Here is a 26,964-nt window from a genome sequence, read left to right as displayed (position 1 = left end):
CACTATTATGCTTTCTTTCTGCAGCATTTTCCAGTGATGAGGTGAAACTGAAAAGAATAATTTTTCCTCAGAATTCCAAAAATGACATACCTTTAGAAATGATTCTACCAGAATGAATTCTGCAACGATTCAAAGGATATTTGGTCACAAGCCCCAAATAAGAATTGGGGATTAATTTTAAATTTTTGTCTGTCCACCAATGTGAATATTGGCTATAGTTGCAACATTAGCATACCTTTCAACATTTTGTATTTTTTAACAAAAATTCTGGTGAAATGCAAGTTTGTGTTTCTAAAGCACCTAAACTAGAAAAAACACACCATTCAGATAGCTTATAACTAAAAGACAGCAATGAATCATCTTCTTTAAGCACTGACAATGAGGAAGAGAAAGGAAATCTTGATAATTGATATTGAGAGAGAGAGAGACAGATAGACAGACAAACTTATACAAAGACCAAAAACTTGATGTAGAAAGAGACAATTAATGATATATTAATTTATTCTGATATTGCTGCTTGGCCAGTAGTACTCCTGGATGATTTGAGAGCTAAATTTAGTTAAGAAGTGAATTTCTTCAGATTAAAGATCTTTCTGCAATTCAATGAGAAAGAAAATAAAGCAGAGGAGGTAGTCAACATGTAACAATGTCATGTTTTATAACTCTTTACAAAATAGTGAAAAAATGATGACAGTTTGGTTTATTAAAAATAAAAAATTTATTTGCTTCATTTTTGCTGCAGACTGCAGATAATGAGATAAAACATGATGGAAATTAAATACTTAGATCCTCAAACATGAGACATCTGAACATTTCTCATTAGAAAGTGGAAGCTATCACCAATGGTATTGAATTTTTTAAAAACATTATTGATAAAATCATCAGGTGGAAATAGATAAAGAGAGAAAAAATGGGGAGACATCTTGCATCACCTTTTTCATGTAATTTTGTTTTAGGTTACACAAAATTCTTCTGTGGTCACAGCATGTGCCGTTCACAAAAAAATGGAAATTTTTGGAGATGGTAGAATTACTCTCAAATTACAACCCAATTTTGATGGAACAGTTTGTTAAAATTAAACATATTATTCTTTCTGAAGGGAAATTAATTACATATTTATCTCCTAAAACTCATCTTATGGAAATTTACAACAAAGAAAAATAGTGGTGGGTATTAAAAATGTTGGAATTATTCTGATAGCTGAAAGAAACACAGATTTGGGCTGTCAAATCATGCTCTCATAGGTCAGAAATTTGAGACAGTATCAAATTTTACTGAGAGTTTTAAGGATATAGGCTGAGATGGAACAGAGGTCCGGGTTCTCTCAGGTATCATCTCTCCCACTGGACACAAGAGCAATAGATAAGGTGTCTATGAGGTTTTGTGGGATTCCTTGCACTGCAGAGTGCATAACATGAGGGATCTCCATGTTATGTCTGTGTGATATATAGCTTAGGTGACATTCTTTAGAAAGTTATGGGCTTAATTATTGTAAGTAACCATTTAGTCAGAGACATCCTGCTAAGGGCAATTAACAGATAAGATCTCTTCCTCCTAGCAAATATCATTAATTTATTTACCTGGAGGTCCAGTTGACAGAATGAATAGACCTGTCTTTTTCTTACCCCCAGAGATGTGTCTCTTTGCTATAAAGGGAATGAGTGCATCTCAGGCCAGCTTCTGTAATTGTGCCCTTCTAGGGCCCTCCCACTATTTCATGCATGGAACAAATGTGCAAAGTGAAAGAATATGTCTATATTGAAAATGATAAAGCTAAAACAAAGAAATCTTTCTTAGACTTCTTATCCAGTTTTGGAAAGACTGGTACTGAACTCACAATAGAGACCTTAAAACAATTATAGTGATAGATGCTTCATAATGATAAGTTTGGTAGAGATTCATAAAAAGTCCAATTCACTATAAATTTTAGAAATTTCTGTATTCTCTCTGCCTTTGATTATTCTAGCATTTTTTAAATGTCTCCATAGTTGAAAACTTCCACTAAATATCTTCACCAAAAAATTCATCATAATATATTTATTATATATTAATATATATAATATATAAATATAATTTTATATATTTATATAATATATTATATATAATATTTATATATACATAATATATTTGGTAAAATATTCTGGAGTTTTCTTCTGGGAAAATTGAAGAAAATGGCTGAAAGATAGGAAACTTTGCCATTATTTGATCCTTTGCTTTAGAACAATACCTGGCACATAGTGAAAATAATTTAGACATTCAAATATTGCTCTTTTGGTTTGCTTGTTTTCATTTTGCTTTCAGTTCCAGTGATTTGATGTAGTTTTTCATCAGTAGAAGTATTCCATTCCAAAGCTCTTTACAAAATTCAGAATAAGTATGAACCAACTGCTAGCTTAACAACTATAATACAAAAAACTACAAGTTTTTCTCTGAGTTTTTGCAGGATGAATAAAAAGCACAAATATTTATTCAATATTCTTTTAATTCCTCTAAAAATTGAACTTACATCATTATACTGAATTAATAGTTGAAAATAATTGCCCAGTAAAAAATAAGTGAATTTTAATGAAATAAAAACAATTGCAAAAGGTACAATTTAAGAAATCATTAAATCATACCATTTATGTAATGTTTTACTTTCTTCATTGGTTCATTAGTTTTAAAACAAATTATTTTAAAAGTTACATTCCATGACATTAGGACAACTTGCATGAAGATGGCACTGGAGTAGCTAGGCAGGGCTCAAACTCTCTCACAAACGCTATGCATGAAGGACAAAAAGCTTATCCAAGGAAGCTGCTTTGGGGATCTGCAGACAGGAGAGTGCTGGGCTTTATCCAGTAGGGAAAGGGACAGAGAGGCAAAGAGGACAAATGAAAAAAGGCAACACAGACAACTATAAAGATATAGAATAAACGGCACCAAGTGTCAAAGAGGAAACTTACCACAAAGAAAACAAAATAAAACCCTAGAGTACAAAGAGAAGCTAACCATCTGAATAAGGCCATTAAAGTAAATAGATGTGTAGACACCAGCAAAAAAATCACAGCCATACTAAGAAACAGAAAGACAGGGCCAATGAAATAAACAAACTAAAAAACAGGAGGAGATGCAGAACATGGAACAACTATTCAAGGATGTCCAAACAAATTTCATGAATCAATTTAATGAAGTAAAGGAAGAGATAAAAGATATTAAGACACTGGGAGAACAATAAGAAGAATTAAAAAACATACTTAAAAGATAACAAATCTGATAGTGATGAGTGGCACAATGCAAGAAATTAAAAATATGCTGGAAGGACAAAACAGCAGATTTGAACAGGCAGAGGAAAGAATTAGGGACATTGAAGATAGTATACCTGAAATTAAACAGATATTAGAACAGATAGATTTAAAAAATAGAAAAAATCAGCAGGGAATTAGGAATTGAATGACAACATGAAATGAAAAAGTATACACATTATAGGGATTCCAAAGGGAGAAGAGACAAGAAAGGGGGTAGAAAGAGTGTTGAAGAAAATAATGGCTGAAAATTTCCCAACTCTTTTGAGGGACATGGATGTACATATCCAGGAATCACAGTGCACTCCAAATAGTATAAATCTTAACAGGGCTACCCCAAGGCACGTATTTATCAAATTTTCAAATGCTCATGGCAAAAAGAGAATACAAAAAGCAGCAAAAGAAAAGAGATCCATTACATACAATGGAAGCTTGATAAGATTAAGTACTGATTAAGCATCTGAAACCATGGAGGCAAGAAGGCAGTGGTATGACATAGTTAAGCTGCTAAAAAGAAAAAATTGCCAGCAAAAAATTCTGTGTCCAGCAAAGATAGCATTCAAAATTGAGGGAGACTTCAAAATACTCACAGATAAACAGAAATTAAGAGCATTTGTCAACAAGAATCCCATGCTTCAAGAAATACTAATGAGAGTTCTGCAGGTTGAAAGGAAAAAACAGGAGAAAGAGGATTGGCAGAGAGTGTAGGAAGGAAGTTTACTGGTGAGAATAACTAAAAAAATTTAAAGATAAGTAAAACAGCATATTATATATATAAAACTAAAGAAAATACAGCTATTGTAATCAATGCCTTAACAGTAATAACATTGAATGTTAATAGGTTAAACTCTCCAATCAAGAGACACAGATGGTCAGAATTGATAAGAAAATAAGATCCATCCAGATATATGTTTATAAGAAACTCACCTTAAACTCAGGCATGTCAGGAGGTTGCAAATGAATGGTTGGAAAATATTTTATATGCAAACAATAACCAAAAAAGGGTGGGAATACTATACTAATATCAGACAAAATAGACTTTAAATGCAAAACTCTTGTAAGAGACAAAAAAGGACACTATATATTAATAAAAGGGATAATCTTTCAAGAAGAAAGAACATTCATAAACATCTATGCACCTAACCAGGGTGCCCCAAAATGCATGAGGTAAACATTGTAAAAACCAAGGGGAGATATAGAGGTCTATACAATTATAGTGAGGGACTTTAATACACCATTATCACCATTAGACAGAACATTTCAACAGAGGGTCAATAAAGAAACACAGACTTTGATTAATACGTTAGAGGGTCTAACCTGATAGACATATACAGAACATTATGCCCAAGTACAGCAGGATATACATTCTTCTCAGGCATACATGGATCATTCTCCAGGATGGGCCACATGCTAGATCACAGAACAGGTCTCAATACATTCAAAAAGAATGAAATTATACAAAGTAATTTCTTTGACCACAACAGAATGGAGCTAGAGATTAATGCAGGCAGAGAAACAGAATGGGCACAGAGATGTGATTGTTAGACAACACATTCTTGAACAAACTGTGTGAAGGCAGAAATTGCAGAATAAATCAATGGCTGCTTTGAAATGAATGAAAATGAGAACACAACATGCCAAAGCCTATGGTATGCAGCAAAAGCAGTGCTGAGAGGGAATTTATAGCCATAAATGCTTATATTGAAAAGGAAGAAAGGGCCAAAACCAAAGACCTAACAGCACACCTGAAGGAACTAGAAAAAGAACAATAAACTAATCCCAAAGCAAGCAGAAAGAAGAAAACAACAAAGATTAGAGCAGAACTAAGTGAAATTGAGAATAAAAAATGAATAGAAAAACAAAACCAAAAGATGGTTCTTTAGGAGATTAATAAAATTGACAAATCCTCAGCTAGACTAACAAAGAAAAAAAGATGACACAAACACAAATAAAAAGCAAGAGAGGGGATATCACCGCTGAACAGAAAAAATATTAACATTAAGTTAGAAGGACTTGCTCAGGCACTTAGGCAAGAAAAATAAATAAAGTCTTCTAAATTGTAAAGGACAAAGTAAAAATTTCACTACTTGTAGATGACATGATCCTATATGCAGAAAACCCTGCAAAAATCTACAACAAATCTTCTAGAGCTGATAAATGAGTTCAGTAAAGTGACAGGACATAAGACCATCATGAAAAAACCAGTAGCATTCCTGTACACCACTAATGAGCAATCTGAGGAGGAAATAAGAAAAATATCCCATTTACAATAGCAACTAAAGAATAAACTTAACTAAAGATGTAAAGGACTTGTACACGGAAAATTACACAACATTGTTAAAGGAAATAAAAGAAGATCTAAATAAATGGAAAAATATTCCATGTTCATAGTCTGAAAGACTAAACATCATCAAGAAATACATCCTACCCAAATTGGTTTGCAGATTTAATGGAATCACAATACATATTACCCCATCATTTTTTAAAACCAAATTGAAAAAGCTAATTATGAAATTTATGTGAAGAGCAATTGGCCCCAAATAGCCAAAAACATATTGTAAAATAAAAAATAATTGGAGGAATCTCCTGACTTTAAAGCACACTACAGAGGAGGCAGGGCAAGATGGCATCTGAGTGAGTGCACCTAATAATCTCTCCTGCAAAGAAGCTGCTGAATAGGGTTGGAGTCCTGCTGGAGTGGGCTGTTACAGGGGCTTGCAGGGCAGGAGGTGTCTGGACATTGATTTGGTGAGACGGTGACAGAAGAGGTTCTTGCAAGAAGTAGAATTTTGGGTCTCTGACACAGAGGTCAGAAGTTGTGGGCGGACCCTTCCCCCTAGGGCTGGCAGCTGCTGTGATCCCTGAAAACTGTTTATTGTGCTGCAGCATTCCCAAACCCCATGATTACTGGATGCGTGGTTTCCAAGTCCATATCCTCTAAACCCCCGTAGCCCATGCTTCACAGACTCACATACCTTGAGTCAGCAATATCCCATACTTCCCATTCCCAAACCCAGCATGCCCTGAGGTCTGTCTGAGGTCTGTGATTACCTTAACCCTCTGTGGTTTTTTCTTTCTCTTTGAGCTTGGAGGAGCATACCAGCTGGCTTGGGGAGAGTCTGGGAAGAAAGGAGAGGCTAATCTGCTGAGAAAGCCCAATTTACCTAAACATCCTGGGATAGTTTGGGAGAAGGGGGAGTCAGAAAATAATTAGACCTCCCCTAGCACACCTAAGGGGAAGGGACTGTAGGATGTGCTATTGAAGCTTCCAATGGCATATTTGGGGTTGCTTTCAAGGGATTCCTTACATTAGCCACATTTTCTTTGAATGTGTGTTTGTCATATTTTGTTTGACTTTTTTTCTTTTTGTCTTTCCAATTGCTCTTACACTCTCCCCCAACTCTGTCTCTCCTGTTTTTTCTTTCCCCCGCAGAACTCCCTTTAGTATTTTTTGAAGGGCAGGGTTCTTGTTGGCATACTCTTTTAGTTTCTGTTTATCTGTGAATATTTTGAACTCTCCATCATTTTTTAATGCTAGCTTAGCTGGATAGAGTATTCTTGGTTGGAAAATTTTTTCTTTTAGTACCTTGACTATATCATTCAACTGCCTTCTTGCCTCCATGGTTTCAGATGAGAAGTCAGCATTTAATCTTATGGAGCCTCCCTTGTATGTGATGGTTTTCTTTTCTCTTGCTGCTTTTAGAATTTTCTCTTTGTCTTGAGCATAGGATAATTTGACAAGTATATGTCTTGGGGTAGGCCTGTTGTGATTTATGCTGTTTGGGGTGCATTGTGTTTCCTGGACATGTACATCCATCTCCCTCAGTAGATTTGGGAAGTTTTCAGCTATTATTTCCTCCAACACCCCTTTTGTCCCCTTTCCCTTTTCTTCTCCTTCTGGGATGCCTATAATGTATATGTTTCTGCATTTTGCATTGTAATTCAGGTCTATAAGTCCTAGCTGTATTTTTTTCTATCTTTTTATTGATCAGTTCTACTATCTGTTTGATTTCAGATGTACTGCCTTCCATGTCGCTAATTCTCTCCTCTGCCTCTTCTAATCTGCTGTTATTTGCTGAGAGTGTATTTTTGATTTCTTGAATTGCACTGTTCATCACCATCATATCCATTATCTTTTTGTGTATGATTGCAATTTCTTCTGTATTCTCTCCAAGTGTTTTCTTCATATTCTTTATCTCTTCCTTTACTTCATTAAATTGGTCACTAATATATGTTTTAAGGGCTTTAATTACTCATTAAAGTAATAACACTGAATGTCAATGGATTAAACTCACCTGTCAGAGGATTCAGACTGGGAGATTGGATAAGGAAATATGACCCATCTATATGCTGTCTACAAGAAACACATCTTAGACCTAGGGATTCGTGGCGGTTGAAAGTGAATGGCTGGAAAACAATCTTACAAGCAAACAATAACCAAAACAAGTCTGGAGTAGCTATATTAATATCAGACAAAATAGACTTTAAGTGTGAAACGATTGTGAGAGACAAAGATGGAATCTACATATTAGTGAAAGGGATAATCTTTCAAGAAGAACAAACAATCATAAATATTTATGCTCCTAACAAGGGTGCCTCCAAATACATGAGGCAAACACTGGAAAAACTAAGTGAAAGAATAGATGCCTCTACAATTATAGTGGGAGACTTTAATACACCACTATCAACTTTGGACAGAACATTTCAAAAGAGAATCAATAAAGAAACAAAAACTTTGAACTGTGTATTAGAGGAGCTGAACCTAATAGACATATACAGAACACTCCACCTGAATACAGCAGGATATACATTTTTCTCAAGTGCACATGAATCATTCTCCAAGATAGACCATATGCTAGGCCACAAAGAAAGGCTAATGAATTCAGAAAGATTGAAATCATACAAAATAATTTCTCTAAACACAGTGGAGTGAAGCTGGAAATCTGTAAGGGCTAGAGGCCCAGATTTCACACCAAGATATGGAAATTAAACAGCACACTCTTAGAAAAAATGGTGGGTCAGAGGAGAAAATCTCAAAAGAAATTAATAACTACCTTGAAACTAATGAAAATGATGACACAACATACAAAACCTTATGGAATGCAGCAAAAGCAGTGCTGACAGGGAAAGTTATAGCCATAAATTCATACATCAGAAAAGAAGAAAGAGCAAAAATTGAAGAACTAACTGCACATTTGGAGGAATTAGTAAAAAACAACAACAAAGTAACCCCACAGGAAGAAGAAAGAAAGAACAAAGAGCAGAACTAAATGAAATAGAAAATAAGAAAGCACTTGAAAAGATAAACAAAACCAAGAGCTGGTTCTTTGAGAAGATCAATAAAATTGACAAACCCTTAGCTATACTAACAAAGAAAAAAAAGAGAGAAGGTGCAAATACCACAAAATAGGAAATGAGAAACGAGACATCACCACTGACCCCACAGAAATAAAGACTATCATAAGAGGATACTTTGAAAAACTATATTCCAACAAAAATGACAATTTAGAGGAAATGGACGAATTCCTAGAAACACATAAGCAGCCTATATTGATGAAAGAAGAAATTGAAGATCTCAACACACCAATCACAAGTAGAGATAGAATCAGTCATTAAAAACCTCCCAACTAAGAAGAGCCCAGGGCCAGATGGCTTCACAGGAGAATTCTACAAAATATTCCAGAAAGAACTAATGCCAATCTTGCTGAAACTCTTCCAAAAAATTGAAACAGAAGGAACATTGCCTAACTCATTCTATGATGCCAACATTACCCTAGTGCCAAAGCCAAACAAAGACACCACAAGATACGAAAATTACAGACCAATTTCTCTAATGAACCTAGATGCAAAAATCCTCAACAAAATACTTGCTAACAATATTCAACAACATATTAAACAAATGATACACCATGACCAAGTGGGATTCATTCCGGGTTTGCAAGGATGGTTCAACATAAGAAAATCAATCAATGTAATACACCATATAAACAGATTAAAGGAAAAAAATCACATGATTATATCTATAGATGCAGAAAAAGCATTTGACAAAATATAGCACCCTTTCTTGATAAAAACACTGCAAAAGATTGGAATACAAGGAAATTTTCTGAACATGATAAAGAGTATATATAGAAAAACCCACAGCCAACATCGTTTACAATAGTGAAATCCGAAAATCTTCCCTCTAAGATCAGAAACAAGATAAGTATACCCACTCTCACCTCTTCTATTTAACATTGTCTTTGAAGTACTTGCTCAAGCACTGAGGCAAGAACCAGATATAAAAGGTATTCAAATTGGAAAGGAAGAAATCAAAATTTCATTATTTGCAGATGACATGATCCTATACATAGAAAACCTTGAGAGGTCTACAACAAAGATTCTAGAACTCATAAATGAGTTTATTAAAGTAGCAGGTTATAAGATCAATGTGCAAAAATCAGTAGCATTTCTATACACCAATAATGAGCAAGCACAGGAGGCAATCAAGAAACAGATACCATTTACAATAGTCAAAAAAAAATAAAATAAAATACCTAGGAATAAACTTAACTAAAGATATAAAAAACTTATACATGGTAAACTACACAACACTGTTAAAGGAAATCAAGGAAGAAGACCTAAATAAATGGAAGAATATTCCCTGTTCATGGATAGGAAGACTAAATATTAATAAGATGTCTATCCTACCAAAACTGATCTACACATTCAATGCAATCCCAATAAAAATCAACACAGCATTCTTTAATGAACAAGAAAAAACTAGTTATGAAATTTATTTGGAAAGGAAAGAAGCCCCAAACAGCCAAAGACATATTGGAAAAGAAAAACGAAATTGGAGGAATCACACTACCTGACTTCAAAACATACTACAAATCTACAGTAGTGAAAACAGCATGGTATTGGCACAAGGAGAGACACACAGACCAATGGAACCGAACTGAGAGTTCTGATATAGATCCTCATATATATAGTCATATAATATTCGTTAAAGCCACCAAACCCTCTCAACTGGGAGAGAATGGCCTATTCAACAAATGGTGCCTGGAGAACTGGATATCCATATGTAAAAGAATGAAAGAGGAATACCAACTCACACCTTATACAAAAATCAACTCAAGATGGATCAAAGACCTAAATATAAGAGCCAAGACCGTAAGACTTTGGAAAGCAGTGTACGGAAGCATATACAAGACCTTGTACTAGGAAATGGCTTCATGAACTTCACACCAAAAGCACGAGCAGCAAAAGAACAAATAGATAAATGTGACTTCCTCAAAATTAAAATCTTCTGCATCTCAAAGGAGTTTGTCAAGAAAGTGAAAAGAGAGCCTACACAATGGGAGAAAATACTTGGTAACCATATATCTGATAGGAGACTTATAACCTGCATATAAAAAGAACTCCTATATCTTGAAAATGAAAAGACAAACAACCCATTTAAAAAATGGGAAAAAGATTTAAACAGATGCTTCTCCAAAAAAGAAATACAAATGGCCAAAAAGCACATGAAAAAAAATGCTCCAAATCTCTAGCAATTAGGGAAACACAAGTTAAAACTACAATGAGACACCATCTTACTCCCATAAGATTGGCAGCTATGAAAAAGACAGAAGACTACAAGTGCTGGAGAGGATGTCGAGGAATGGGAACACTCATCCACTGCTGTTGGGAATGCAGAAGGATCCAGCCATTCTGGAGGACAGTTTGGCAGTTTCTCAAAAAACTAGCTATAGATTTGCCATATGACCCAGCAATTCCAGTGCTGGGTAAATACCCAGTAGAACTGAAAACAAGGACACAAACCGATATACGCACACCAATGTTCATAGCAGCATTGTTCACTAGCAGACCAGCAGAATATCTCAGTCTACATATAATACCAGGAGTTAAAAGTGCTTTTTGACCTGAAGAAAAGGGGGAAATTGAAAGGACAAATGAGTTTATGTGGCTATGTGTTTCCAAAAACAGCTGGGAGGTTATCAGAGGGGTTGCCCTTATGCACACCTCAGCAGAGTCCCAGAGACAGATTAAGTAGATACAACCCCAGGTATTGGTTCTTCTGAGGGCTACAGAGACCCACAGGTTCTATGGTCATGGCAGATGGAGTTCAATGCCATGTCAGTTGGCCCTACTTTGGAGTTTGTGTTTCTGTGTGATGGAGCTGGATTCAGATGTCATCTTTGTTCACAAGCTTCTCCTGTTACTTTTACTGGAACTGTAGTTGGTGTAGGGTTTAATATATACCCAGGGGACCTGAATTTCTGGACTGACCATGTGATAGCCAGGCCCTGAGCCTCAACAGACTTCTGTTCCTACACTCTGGTTTATTGGAATTAACCCACTCAGCTAATATGGAGGTGAAGAAGGTCAACCACCACACCATGGAGCCAAGAGTGCCTACAACTGAAAGCAGGAGGATTGCATCCAGCATCCACGTGGAATCTAAGCCCCTTCTTGATATAGATGTGGCGTGGACACAACCATTCCAAGGTCCACAGGATGGAGGAATAAAGTGTGTATTAGAGTGGACTTACTGATATTCTATTCATGAACTAGTGTGATTAGTAATCGAAGAAAATGTGACATTGGTGTGGAGAAAGTGGCCATGGTGGCTGCTGGGTGTGGGGAATGGGAGGAAAAAATGAGATGTGAGGGCATTTTTGGGACTTGGAGTTGTCCTGGGTGATGCTGCAGGGACAGTTACTGGACATTGTATGTCCTCCCATGGCCCACTGGGTGGAATGTTGAAGAGTGGGCTATGATGTGGACCATTGACCATGAGGTGCAGCAGTGCTCAGAGATGTATTCACCAAATGCAATGACTGTCTCATGATGATGGAGGAAATTGTTGTTATGGGGGGAGGAGTGGGGGGAGGGGGGTGGGGATATATGGGGACCTCATATTTTTTGAATATAATATTTAAAAAATTTTCTTTAAAATATAATACAAATATAAGAAAGTTCTTTCAGGAGCTATACTAAAGGGCATCACAAGTATAGAATATTGATAGTAGTCTCGTATGGCAGTTTAATATTATTTATAAATAAATATATATTTGATATTATTTTTGAATCCCCAATATCAAAAGAGTGTTTATTTGTTAAAAAAAACAAAAAACAAAAAAACAAAAAACGATGGCAGAGGCGGAATACTGGTTTGGGTTGTTATTGACAGGGGACACACGGTTGGCAAGGAGTTCTCCAGGGCATATATCCAGTGTACATAAAAATGTTTGGATATTTTCATAGTTGTTACAGTTAAAAATGACAACTGAGGGAGTGCTGTGTTCCTAGCCAGGGGAGTTCTATCACATTCCCTAATGGAACAGCAACAATCCCCCAAGTGCAATGGCAAAGACCAAAAAAGGATGGTCCAACAATGAGTCCTTGATACTAATGACTATGCTTGTGAGCCTGTGTGCCTGAAATAAGAACTAGGCCTAGGCTGCAGCTTGCCTAAGCGTTACCTCCTGAGAGCCTCCACGTTGCTCAAATGTGGCCAATCTCAAAGCCAAACTCAGCATGTAAATGCATTGCCTTCCCCCCTGTGTGGGACATAACTCCCAGGAATTACTACCAAGTACTAGCTGATGATGTAACTAGAAAAGACCTTGAATAAAAGGGTCAACTCAGACCAGCAGTATATCTCAGCCTACATGTAATATCAGGAGGTAAAAATGCTTTTGACCTTGAATAAAGGGGGAAATGGAAAGGACAAATGAGTTTATATGGCTACGAGTCTCCAAAAAAGAGCAAAAAAGATGTATTGGTTCTTCTGAGGGCTATGGAGACCCACAGGTTCTATGGTCATGGCAGATGTAGTTCAGTGCCATGTCAGTTGGCCCTACTTTGGAGTTCGTGTTCCTGAGTGTGATGGAGCTGGACTCAGATGTCATCTTTGTTCACAAGCCTCTCCTGTTACTTTTATCAGACCTGTGGCTGACACTGGGATTTAGTGTATACTCAGGGGACCTGAATCTCTGGACTGTCCATGTGATAGCCAGGTCCTGAGCCTCAAAAGTTTTGCAACTCCTCTGCTCTATTTATTGGACCTACCCACTCAGCTAACATGGAGGTGAAAAGGTCAACCACCACATCAGGGAGCCAAGAGTGCCTACAACTGAAAGCAGGAGAATTGCATACATCATCCATGTGGAATCTAAACCCCCTCTTGATAAATGTGGAGTGGACATAACCATCCCAGGGGCCACAGGATGGAGGAATAGAGTATGGATTAGAGTGGACTTACTGATATTCTATTCATGAACTATTGTGATTAGTAATGGAAGAAAATGTGGCATTGGTGTGGAGAAAGTGGACATGGTAGCTGCTGAGGGTAGGGATGGGAAGAAGAGATGTGATGTCGGGGCATTTTCAGGACTTGGAGTTGTCCTGGGTGGTACTGCAGGGACAGTTACTGGACATTGTATGTCCTCCCATGGCCCACTGGGTGGACCGGGGGAGAGTGTAAACTATAATGTGGACCATTGACCATGTGGTACAGCAGTGCTCAGAGATGTATTCACCAAATGGAATGAATGTCCCATGATGATGGAGGAGATTTTTGTTATGGGAGGTGGGTGGTATATGGGGACCTCATATATTTTTAATGTAACATTAAAAAAAATAAAGCATACTACAAGCTACAGTGGTTAAAACTGCATGGTATTGGCACAAGGATAGACATCCTGACCAATGGAACTGAATTGAGAGTTCTTATATTCATCTTTGCATATGTGGTCAACTGATATTCGAGAAGGCTATTGAGCCCACTCAACTGAGACTGAATGGCCTCTTCAACAAATGGTGCTGGAAGAACTGGATATCCATATCCCCCCAAAAATGAGAGTTGATCAAAATTTCATGCCCTATACAAAAATTAATTCAAGATGGCTTAAAGATCTAAATTTTAGACTAAGACCATCAATCTCCTAGAATATAATGTAGTGAATCATCTATGAAATCTTGTAGTAGGAAATGGTTTCATAAACTTTACACCCAAAGCATGAGCAACAAAATAATAGATAAGTGGGACCTCCTCAAAATTAAAAACTGTTGTGCTTCAAAGGAATTTGTCAAGAAAGTGAAAGGCTGCCTATTCAATGGGAAAAAATATTTGGTAACCCTTTATCCTATAAGATCCTAATATCCAGCATATATTAATATAAAGAAAATGGGGAAGAAACATGAATAGACATTTCTCTAAAGAAGAAATACAAATGGTTAAAAAGCACATGAAAAGATGCTCAACATGACTAGCTATTAGGAAAATGCAGATAAATCAAAACTACAAGTAAATATTTTCTTACATGTATTCAATTGGAGGCTATTAAAAACAAAAACAACAACAAGAGAGAACTACAAATGTCAGTGAGAATGTGGAGGAAAGGGAACCTCATCCAGTGCTGCTGGGAATGGTGCAGCTATTGTGGAGGATGGTTTGGCTGTTCCTCAGTAAGCTATATAATCCATATAATTCAGCAATCCTGGGATTGAAAGCAGGAACATGAACAGTTATGTGCACACCAATGTTCATAGTGGCATTGTTCATTATGGCAAAAAGTTGGAAACAGCAACAAGTGTCCTTCAACAGATGAATGGAAGAGTGCTTAGAACATAAGCAAATTGTAGCATATACAAACAGTGGCATATTATTCAGCTGTAAGAAGGAATGCTGTATTAACACACAGGACAACATGGATGAATCTTGAAGACCTTATGTTGAGTGAAGTAAGCCAGTCACTGAAGGCCAAATATTAAATGACCTCCCTGATATGACTTAAGCAAATTGAGCAGATCCCAGAGTTCAAGTATGGTAGATAGGTTAACAGTAGGCAGAAAGGGAGTGGAGTGTGGTGAGCCAGTGCTCAGTATGGGCAAAACCTAAGAAGAGGGGGAAGGGGGTGGTTGGTCAGCAGATAAGGGTGATAGTGGTGTGCAGTGATGAATGAGAGGGTGAGTAGGGTGGGTGGGGTTGGACTTCCATGAAACTAGGGGGAGGGCTGAAGGAAGGAACAGGTGAATTCTGGGGATTAGTAAGTGAGTGGTTAAAACTACAATGGTAAGAATGTTCTTTTGGCAAATACGGCAGGGGAGGATTACTGGTGCAGGACATCAGGGGAGGGGGGATATGTATGGTATGGTGCACTTGGGGCAGGCTTCTATGGAATATGAGAGTGTTCATCTTGTCAGAGGGTGTCATCTCAGTGGGTGGGTCTCCACACAACAAACAAGAAAATATTCAACTCCCATCCCTGGGAGTCCTGCTATGTTCTCAACTAGAGGGGTAAGAATCTCTCCAGAACATAGGCAGTGCCAAATGAAAGAAAACAGACCAAAATGTCAAGCCCTCAATATTAATGCATGTAGCTATGAACTTTATTCTTCAAAAATTGAAACTTGGTGGTTACCATAGGTTCCCAGGGGAGGGGGAAGGACATGGAACACAGGACATTTTTAAGGCATTGCAATTGTTCTGCATGATCCTGCAATGATGGATACAGGCTATTATAAATTTTGTCAAAACCTATTGCGGTCACCCCTCGGGCTGAAGTGTGGTTTGCTGGCCTGGTGGGGGAGCAGCCGCAGCAGGCCAAGCCGCTGCCCCCATAATAGGGTGGCTGGTCGGACTCACTGCCACCCCTGAAGGGAGCTCGGCATGGGCGCAGAGTGCCCTCGGGTCTCCCCTTCTCGGCAGCCATGCTTCCGCGGCTGCCCCTCCTCCCGGATGGCGCCACACGATGCCTGTGGGGCGGCACCCTTCTTCTTCTTTCTCCCTGCGCAGGCGCAGGGCGGAAAATTCCAGTCTGCCCTTTTCCCCTCCCCCGACAGCAGCAACAGCCAGGCGTGGGCGGAAAAATCCAGTCTGCCCTTTTCCCTCCCCCCGACAGCAGCAACAGCCAGGCGTGGGCGGGAAACTCAAGTCTGCCCTCTACCCCAGCAACAGCAGCCACCAATCACTAAACCCTGCCCCTTCCCCCAGCAACAGCGACAGCCAATCCCTAACCACCACCCCTCCCCCGTCCAGTACCGCCCACTGACCTTTCGCCGGCAACCAATCAGAACAGGGCGTGGCTTCGACCAATCAGGCTTCCCCAGCCCCTATAAAACTGTTGCCTCTCCCTCAATAAAGTGGACTTGCGTGTTTACCTTGTCTCCGCGGTAGTTCTTCTGCCGTGCGCCCTCCAGTCCTGAGAGCCCCCGACAAGGGCCTGGCCTCCCTTGTCCCCAGTTCGTCGCCTGCTTCTCCGGGTGACCCCTTCATAGCCGGCTTCGCCGGGCGACCCTGTCAGCTGAACCGCGCAACCCCTGTGAGACCGACCCCTCGTCTGCTGCCGGACCGACCGCTCATCCCAAGTGGGACCGACCCCTCGTCCCAAGTGGGACCGACCCCTCATCCTAAGCTGGACCGACCCCTCGTCCGCAGCCAGACCCCACCTCTACTGACCGAGCAAACCGTCGCAACCTATAAAAGAGTACAGTGCAAAATGTAAAGCATAACATAAACTATTGACCATGGTCAGTAACAATGCTTCAATGTTTGTTCATCAATTGTAGCAAATGTATCATACTCATGTAAGATGTTATTAATAGGGAAAAATGTGAGAGGGGGAGAGGGTGGAGTATATGGGAATCCCCTATATTTTCTATGTGACTTTTCTGTAACCTAGAGCTTCTTTGAAAATAAAGTAAAAAAAAAAAAAAAAATGGGACACTGGGAGAACACACAGAAGAAATTTTCACTGTACTTGAAAGATAGGTTGTATTTTATTTGTTATTATTTTTATTTATTTATTTTTGGCTTTGTTTTTGGGGAGGTTTTGGTTTGCAGCAGGGTCACAACTATGGCAGGGAAGGATCACTGGTGTGGGGAGTTGGTGCTGGGTTATATGTGGGGAGGGGTGCACCTGGGTCATGCCTCCGTTCAGGTGGTCATGGGGTGTTGATTGGTTGGGTGGAGATCCATACAATAACTGAAAGAATATTAAATTCCCATCCTGGGAAGTCTTGCTGCATTCTCTGATAGAGTGGCAGGAATTCCTGGAATACATGGGCAGTGCCTATCAAAGGATGATGGACCTCCTTGTTGCTCAAATGTGTCCTCTCTTTAAGCCAAACTCAGTTTAAAAACTTTTTATCTTCCCCCCCACCATGGGACATGACTCCCAGGGATGAGCCTCCCTGGCACTGAGGGATTATTACTAAGCATAAATTAATGATGCATTTGGAAGAAGACCTGGACTAAAAGGGGGAAATATTAAATACAAGTGCATTTTTATGCCTAAGAGATTTCAAAGTGAGTTGGGAGATCATTCCAGAGGTTAGGTTCATGTACATCTCAGCAGGATCTTACTGTCTGCCACAGCAAACAATGCCTCAATCAGGGGTGCTCCTGAGGGCTCTAGATACATCTAGACCCTATGGGCAGGGCAGACAATCTCAGAAAATTGGCACCCTGTCAGTGGGACTCAGTGTAACAGAGTTAGATTCATGTATAATTTCCCTACACATCTCTTCTGCCCCTTTTATTTCACGTGTGAACCAAAATTGGGACTTGCCAAAAAAAATTAATACTTTATGCTATCATTCTGTAGAGCTATTTTAAATTTTAAACACAAATCAAAACTCTTAAGTTTATTTTTGAAAACTTTTAATAGAATGACAGAATTCAAATAACTCAAATTCTGTTTCTTCATCTTGATGATCACTGTGCTATCAGTTTATATTTTGCACCTATTATTTAAACACAAGAATATGTACCACCACAGGTTTGAAGACATAAGTGCCAATGTTTTTCCTACTTACTCTAGAAATTAATGCATATAGCTAAACCTACTTGTGTGTGTATGTGTGGTAGGAGGGTGGGAAGGAGATATGACTACATAGAGGAGCATTCCCCAAAATAACTTCCACAGAGAGTACAATGTTTATTATTTAAAGATCAGTAAAGAAAATGTGCAATTTTTAAGCTTACCTATATATTATTAAAACTCAAAAGTAATTTCAGCAATTGCTTAGAATTTCAATCAAAAAAAGAGTTTTTCAGGAAAAAACTTTTATTACTGGTATTATTTATAATTTGCCAGCTTGTGGTGAAAATAAAAAGCAGACCAAATTTTAGTCTGTTATTCTTTCTAAATTTTCAAATCAATGCATCCTCTTTTTGTCTGGACACAGGGTGGATCATTCTCTCTACCCCACTCTTGGTATATTGCTGCCCAAAATACAGTTAAGAGGTCTTCATAATATGAGATATTATTTTTGTTACATATATGTTCTGATTCAAATTAAATGTCGTTATACTATTATCCAATATCTCTACATATCTGAGATCACCTATTTAAAATTGCCAGTAAAACTCTTACCATCAAAATGGCTAGAATTTATTTGACAGTAAAACTAGAATGAAAACAGAACCTGCTCTGTGGCAGCAAAATAATCACATGTACCTCATAATGCATTTCTAATGAGCTATGAATCTACTCAGCATAACCACAGACTATTAATCTATTCTTTAATGACAGATATTTCAAGTCAGAATGTAAGACAGTCTTCTCAAAGTATCCTACCTGCTTAGCAAGTATTTTCCAAAAAGCTTGCCAATGCAAAAATGCCGCCTCATCTATTACTGTTTATATATGTATTGATATTGCTTGCTCACATCAAGAGTATTCTACTTTGACTGACTTTTTATAATCCACAACAAGTAATGTCTTTATTCATCCCATCGCTCATTTGACAAATATTTATGAACTACCTTCTATTAATAAATGCCAGGTGCTGGGAATACAATGATTAAAAATCTGGTTCCTTCCTTTAATAAGGTAATATCTGAATGGATAGACAAATAAATAATAAATCTGGGTATGTGCCAAGACAGAGATTCCTTTGTGGACTAAAGGGTATCCATTAGGGAGTTTACTCTGAAGGCTTAAGAATTGGAAGGAGGGTAGATTTTGTAAAGATTTTTTAACTAAGAAGGAATATACTAACACTTCCATTTTAAAAATCACTCTGGTTTCAAAATTAAAGACAAAAATACCAATTAACAATTCCAATATGCATCTTTTTAAAAGGAGGGAAACCTAGAAAATTTATAAATATTGTAGATGGGCAGAAATGACCATCAAACCCTTGTGTCCATCTGAGTATTCATCTTTCCAAAAGGCAGGACCATGGTTTATTATTCTCCATATACCAAAACCTAACATTAAGCACTGGCCCAAACATGCTTTTGATCTACACTTAAGATAACATTTGTGAAAATGAACAATTAAAGCAAAAATTCTGGTTCTCTATACACCCCATAATGAAGTAGACAAATAATGTGGGAGGAAACCTGTACTTTGATTTCATTCATTTCCCAAATGAAATGGGTTTATATATGCCTTTTGTTTACTTTAGACTCAAGGGTAGGCACTAAATGGTGGAATAACACTAAGTTGGCAAGAAAGAGAAGCAAATATCCAAAGCTCTCACAACCTTCAAAAGTGACCAATGGCTAATTTAGAATTGGCATAATTTACTTGACAAACATGCCGAGGGCCTCCCTGTATGCTGAACACCACAAATGAAAAAGGGGAGTAAGAGTTCCTGAGTTCCAGATTTTAAAGGAATATCATGACTATGGGAATGACCACATTATTTCTTTCCTAAGGTTCCCACCCTGCCCTTATTTTTCTAAGTATTCTTTTGGCTTCTTTAGACCTCATACTGCAAAAGCAAAATGAAAACAGAACCAGCTCTGCAGCAAGAGAGATCTGACATGAAGGTCAGCATCTTCCCCTGAGACATAGAGTACCTGCTGCTGAGATGGCCCTACTGAGGAGCTGGAGGGAGCAGAACACAACATGTATTTGGTGACAAAGCTGCAGCGTCTAGTCAGGCTCCTTTCAAGGCTTCTCCTGCTTGGAGGAAGGGAGCTAGAGGAATTAGGATTGAAGAGTAGGAGAGTTGAGATGATTCATTTGAAAAGGCTCTGTGAATTATTTGGGAGAACTAGAATGTCCAAGAACTCCTTGGATGCCCCATGGTCACCATGGCCTGGGAATTTTCCTAATGAAGGCCCCTGGGCCAGTTTGCTTTACTTTTTGAGGCCATAGGTCCCTTGATACACAAGCTTAAGTGGGTTGAGTGGGTGTAGGGGGTAGGGGGAAAAGCACCTGTAGCTACCATGGTGATGATAATCGGCCATGATGGAGCTATAAAGCCAGCATCATAAAGCTTTGGGAGAATCATCCTAATACCCAACTCTCAAGATTTTTGCATAAAAATGATATAATATATTTACAATGCTAGAAAAATGCCTGTCTTCTAATAAGTATTCAAGAAAATAATACTATTATTACTATTTCTAGATCAGCATCAGCATCTACAGCATCAGCACCTCTTACGAAGAACAAGGCATCTGCCTGTCCAAATTATTCCCAGCCAAATGTAGAAACTGAAATCATTAATATGTAATTTTCTGGGTGATATTATGTGAGAGATAATTAGCAGCATTTACCAGTGTCTCTTGGAGACTGTAAATAATAAGCAGCCACCCTATAGCAAACTACAGTAACCAAATAAAAAGACCAGAACAATGTCTCATGGTCATGACAGCCATCCTGCCCTAAGTTCTTTCCCAGGTGCACTGTGGTTGCTCTTTTTTATTTTTATTATTCTTAAGCCAGTTGCACTGGGGATATTTCAAGCAATCAACTAACTTCCCTCAAAAGGAAAAAATCAAGTAGAGAGTAGACAGTGGGTAGATCAGGATGTTGAGAAATAGTTACCACAAAGAGAAATGCTTAGACTTAGACATTTACAAATAATTAAGTTTTTATTCTTATTTCTCCCTCTCTCTACCTCCCACTCAAGTTGAAACAAGAAATCTATTACCAAGCAAAGCTTTGAATGTTATAAAATAGGGCAGGATCCCAAGATTTGGTGGGGTTTTATTTTAATATTTTAGAAACACCCTTATGACTCTGCAAACTGATCATGTAAGTTTCACCGCTAGATGCAGAGAGATCCAAAGTAAAAATATCTTTCTGAAAATCTATGAAATTGCATTTAAACAAAATGAGGGACTTAAAGAGTGAGACAATCCAGAATTGAGTCAGCTATAATATTATGCCAGAGATTCAATATTATGTTTTTAAACCTCCATATTATTTCAGCACACTTTAATATTATTTTTATTCTCAAATCCTTTGATGTAAGAGGAACATAAGGCATTATTTCCACACTACTGAAGATACACAAAAATCTAGGCAAAGTGATGTATTTAGAAGAGCTAGAAGGCTTTATTTTATTCACTCCTCAATTATTTGCTGGGCACCCAATAATTACCCAGGATATACAAGGCACTGGTGATATTAAGGTGAGGAAAGGAGAAACTTCCTGGATTTGAGTGGCCATTTCAATATGTTTATTATAATTCAAAATTCTATATGTGGTTTGATCATCCATCATTTAAAGCCTGGGAGTCCCAATATTCAGACAGCTGTGCAATCTAAAGGGGAACAGATGTGATTTCATCAGTTCTCTGTCTGTTTGAATTCTTTTTCTAAAACACCTGTGTTAGAGAATGTTGGCCCACCTTTATGAGCATGAGATCACCTTCGCATTTTCCACCTGTAATTTTGAATAAAGGTCTACCCACCCTCGGGTTGGAATTGACCTTAAGATTTTAGTCAATTTTTGTGACCACCTGCATTTGAACTCATTTGTCTCCATCAAGTTTAATAAACTGAGGAAAGGGGGGAATATCCATTAATGGAACTGAAAGTTTTTCTCTTTCAAAAGGAACTTGTTAAGAAAATAAAGGGGTCTTAAAACACAGACACACAGACACACATACACACACATACACACATATGGAAGTAAAGCTTGGCACAACATTAAAAAAAATAAAGCAGGAAATGCTTTACTTCATACTCTAGGGCTTATTAAACACTTAAATCCAATGAAAATTGTGCTGGTGTGAATTTGTGGTAAAATCATAAGTCTGTCCTTAAATTACAAACAGAAAGTATTTCAAGACTTCCCCTTGTATTACCTGAAAATTGTGTGTGAGAACAATTATCCAAATAAGTTAATTTGTATTCTTTCACTTATTTTTAATTTACATACAGTAAAATTCACTATTTACTGTGTACATTTCTATGGGTTTTGACAAACGTGTAGTGTCATGTATCCACTACTACAAACAAGATACAGAACAGGTCCATTAGCCCAAAAGTTCCCTGACGCTGACCTTTTTAGTCAATTTCTTCCCCTACCCAACTGTGTATCCCAGAAAAAAAAATATTTTCTCAATTCATTCGTGTGCATGTGAACCAATTGTATTTAGAATCTTTGGAGGATGTTATTTTCAGTTAAGGCACTGCCAACTGAATCAAGATGGGTTTTAATTCTGTTACTGGTAGTCGTATGAAGAAGCCATGGGGAGGAGCTAGAATCTGGAAATTATTGGAACCCAGAAGAGAAGGGAGAGGACATCACCATGTGAAAGGAAAACCAAGGAATCCCAAGTATTGCCACCTGCCAGTATGTTTCTGACCTTTGTAGGAGACAAGTCTTCCAGCCTCACAAACCATGAGACAATAAATTCCCATTATATAAGACAACTCATTGTGCGGTATTTGTCATAGCAAATAGGAAACTCAGACTCCATAGTAGTGCTTTTTTTTTTCAGAATCAATTATAAATGTACTCATACAGCATGGAGACTTTTGTGGCCAGCTTCTTTACATAACAGAATGCAGTTGGGAGCCATTCATGTTGTATAACTATTCATCCTTTTGTATTGCAGAGTAGTATTCCATTGTATTCACATCTAGCAGGGGTCTTAACAAGGGATCAATGAACTTGAATTTAAATTCAAAAATCATTATTCTTGACATGTGATATATTTGTTAAATAATATACAGTATAGTGTGGACTTAGTAAGGGGTTTGTGGTTGTGAAGTTTAGGCTATGTGTCAAGTCAGCCAGGTAATTGTGCCCAGTTGTTTTGGTCATGCAAGCACTGGGATAATTGTAATACAAGGACATTTATGAACTTTAGTCACCAATGACTTAACTGCATACATAGCTGATTCCATTTACCTCAATCAGGGAGATTGCTGAAAGCAATGAGTAATGATTTATCCAATCAGATGAATGCCTTAAAAGGGGAAGTAATTTCAACATTCAGAGAGAATTTCTCAGCTTGTCGTTGGACAGGCAATGTCTCCCAGAAACCCATCAAGGACCTTCATCGGGCTTTCATCAGAGCCCCTGGTTTGCAGCCTGCCTGCAAAACCTGGACTTGCGCATCCCCACGGTCACGCGAGAGACTCTGATAAAATCTCTTACTATCAACAGCTATCTCCTGTTGATTCTGTTTCCCTAGAGAACCCTAATACAGCTTTTTTCTCCTGACTGTCAAAGGAGTCCATGGAACAAAAAAAGTTAAGAACCCCTGATGTATGGAGTTTGTTTACCCATTCTGTTCCCGAAGGACACTTAGCTCATTTCTAGTTTGGTAAAATTATGAATAAAGCTGCCATAAATATTTGCATATAGGCCTTTATGTGAAGTAAATTTTCAATTCTCTTAGTTGAATTCCTAAAAGTGGAACTGCTGGCTCATATGGTAAGTGTATGTCTAACTTTATAAGAACTGCCAAGCTGTCTTCCAAAGGGGCTCAACCCTTTGGATTCTGTCCAGGAACATATATAAAGTTGTTTCTCTGCACCTTTACCAATACTTGGTATTGCTGTGATTTTTAATTTCAGGCATTCTAATAGGTTTGTAGTGATAAACTTTTCTTTAATCAAAATATTTTTCTTCAATAACTAGTATCAGTAAGTAGAAGTTACCAATAGTGGCTGAGGCTTCATTCTAACTTCTGCTTGGGCTGCCCCTTGGTCCTTCCCAATACATCTCTCCTGACAAAGTAGCTAAGACACTCACAGACTAAAATAACTTAACATCTAATACATATATATATAACTCAACCCCTATATACAACTCAACCCTATATACCATCTGAAGCACAAGTATTAAACCAAAACAAATGTGTTTAAAGAGATAATAGAGATTGTCAACAATTTTGAAAAAGAAAAGATTATAAAAATAAACAAAATGGAAATATTAGTTATCCCAAATATAATCATTGAAATAAAGTCCACAATTAATGAGTTAAATAGGAAGATACGACTGAAGAAAAAATTAGTATGTTGGAAAGAGAAAATAAAATGAAAATATAATCTTTTTTGTCAGGATTATAGAGAGTTTATGACCCTGAATAGATAACTTTTGATGACTTTGTTTCCAAAGATCTCATTACTTTGGACTAATAGCCTTAGTAAAGGTAGGCACAGTCAAGTCACATATTTTTCCCTTCCTCCTTAATTTTTGCATATGCATATGCCTCCCTCATCTTTATGTCCCTGTGGCTGTGTGGGATGGAGAAAATCTCTGAAGTCAGAAAGACCTGGGTTGAATCCTGTGAAACTGGGCAAGTAAATTAACCTTTTAAGCCTCAGTTATTTCATCTATATAAATGACATAATATTTATCATCTCATACAATTCTATTTATTGATTAGGAAATTAGATAATAACTATCAAATGCCTAGTACAGAACCTGACCCAGCGTAGGTATTCAATAACCAAGTCCTTCTTTTTAAATGATGATATCATGAAGGCCTCCATGCTCTTCAAAGCATGCATTATTCCCAATTTCTGATTTTGAAATTCATTTAACTTGGGGAAAATATGTGAACTCCATAATTACAGATAAGCCCTACAAGGCAAATATACTTGGGATAGGTTGTACTTATAATCAGCAACTCATTAATAAATCCATACTGAGGCATAAGTTTTAAGCCTTTTCTAGAAAATAGGAGTTTATTAGAGAAAAGGGAGAGAGAGATGAGTGTAGTGCATGTACAAAGTAGAAAAAGAATGAATATAATGGGGGAATCTATGGAAAATGAGAAGACGTGGGTCCACTGAAAACAAGCTTTACCTATCTTAACTTTTTTTGCCTGAGAATGGTTATGTGTCTTAGAGTCTGGCGTATAATACAGTTCTAGTGGACTCTGGGTCTTTGGGCAGCACAGTGTATTTATCAACCATATTATAAATGAATTTGTGCTATACACCAAGGCTTTTCTATTACTGCCTTTAATAAACATAGGACTTATTCCAAATTCTATATTATGACAATATGTGTTATAGTAAAACTTTATTGTGTTACGTGAAACCTATCCCCCTCAAACTATATGCAAAATCCCTTTGGAGCAAATCAATGCTATTCCTGTCCCAGACATTAAATGACAAGAGGGGAAATTTGAGTTCTAAACTGGTGACAATCCAAGCATTTTTTGTCAATCCATAAAAGTGATTCTGATCTACACATTTATGTTGGAGAGATTGTTCTATTCTCAGACACATCTCTCCATATTAGCATAATCCAGGTCCATGAATCTGGTGATGACAGCCTATCCATTCATACATCTGCTCCAGTCCCACCACCAATGTGAAAGGCTATGAAAAAAATCATCATTTCCCCCACAGGTACTAAGTACTACATTTCGTGACCTTATTAATAATATATTAATATAGTATTGATATCAATTTTAAAATATCTCTCAAGATCAGAAGAGTAGAAATCTTAGTGGATAAGTTCTCTGAGGTGTTCCCAGCCTGCAGTGACCCCTCCGAATTTCCATATTCAAATACTTCTTTGTTTTATCGTTTAACTGTTCTGTGTATAGAGCATTCATTTCTAATCATGTTAGAAGTGCTTTGAGGGAATAAAAAGAGCAATTACCCAATAGAAATTTCATCTATGTTATGAGTTTTTTGAAGGCAGAAAGTACATCTTACTTATCCCAATATTCCCTTTATCAGTGAGGGAAATTAATCAACATCCAGTGTGTTTCAGGAATTTCTATAGGTGCTGAAGACCAATAACAGGACAACTTCTCTGCCTTCAGTAAAGACACAATGGGGATAGAGTATATCAAAAAACTCTGGTGTATCTGGCAGCGTTGTAAATGTCTATGTTCCACCCGAGATCTATAATGGGTATTCTAGGAATTGCACCATAAATGCGTGTGAGTTAGAGACAGATCTTGTTCATTATTTTCCCAGTGCTAAACACAAATCCTGAGACACAATAAGTACTCAATACCTATTGGCTAAATTTAATTATTCCACAAATATCTGAGTGCCTGCTACCTGCCAGGCATTGTTCTAGGCACTTGTACCAAAACAAACAGAAAAATATCCCCATTTTCATGTAGTTAGTCTACAAGGAAGATATACAATAAATATAATAAATTAACTCTATAGAATGGCAGAAGCTGATAAACTACGGGGGAATAGAAACAGAAGAGTAAGGGAGAACAGGAGGATCAAGAATTGAAGGGGTGGAAGACAGTCTTTTGTATTTAAGTGCCAGAGCAGGCTTCCTTGAGAAGGTAACGTGAGCAAGAACTTGAAGGAGGTGAGCTAGTAAGCCTACAGATATCTGCAGAAAGAAAATTCCAAGAAGAGGGAATAGCTAGTGTAGTGGAATTAAGTGCAGAGTATATCTGGAACATCTAAGGAATAGCAAGGACCCTTCTGGGTTTGCGTCAGAGTGAGCAAGGGAAGATAAGTAGTTGAGGAGGTCAGAGAGGAAAGGAAGGGGC

This window comes from Dasypus novemcinctus, chromosome 12 (genome assembly GCF_030445035.2).
Source record: "Dasypus novemcinctus isolate mDasNov1 chromosome 12, mDasNov1.1.hap2, whole genome shotgun sequence".
In the NCBI taxonomy this organism is placed as follows: domain Eukaryota; kingdom Metazoa; phylum Chordata; class Mammalia; order Cingulata; family Dasypodidae; genus Dasypus; species Dasypus novemcinctus.
This window is presented reverse-complemented; position numbering follows the sequence as displayed.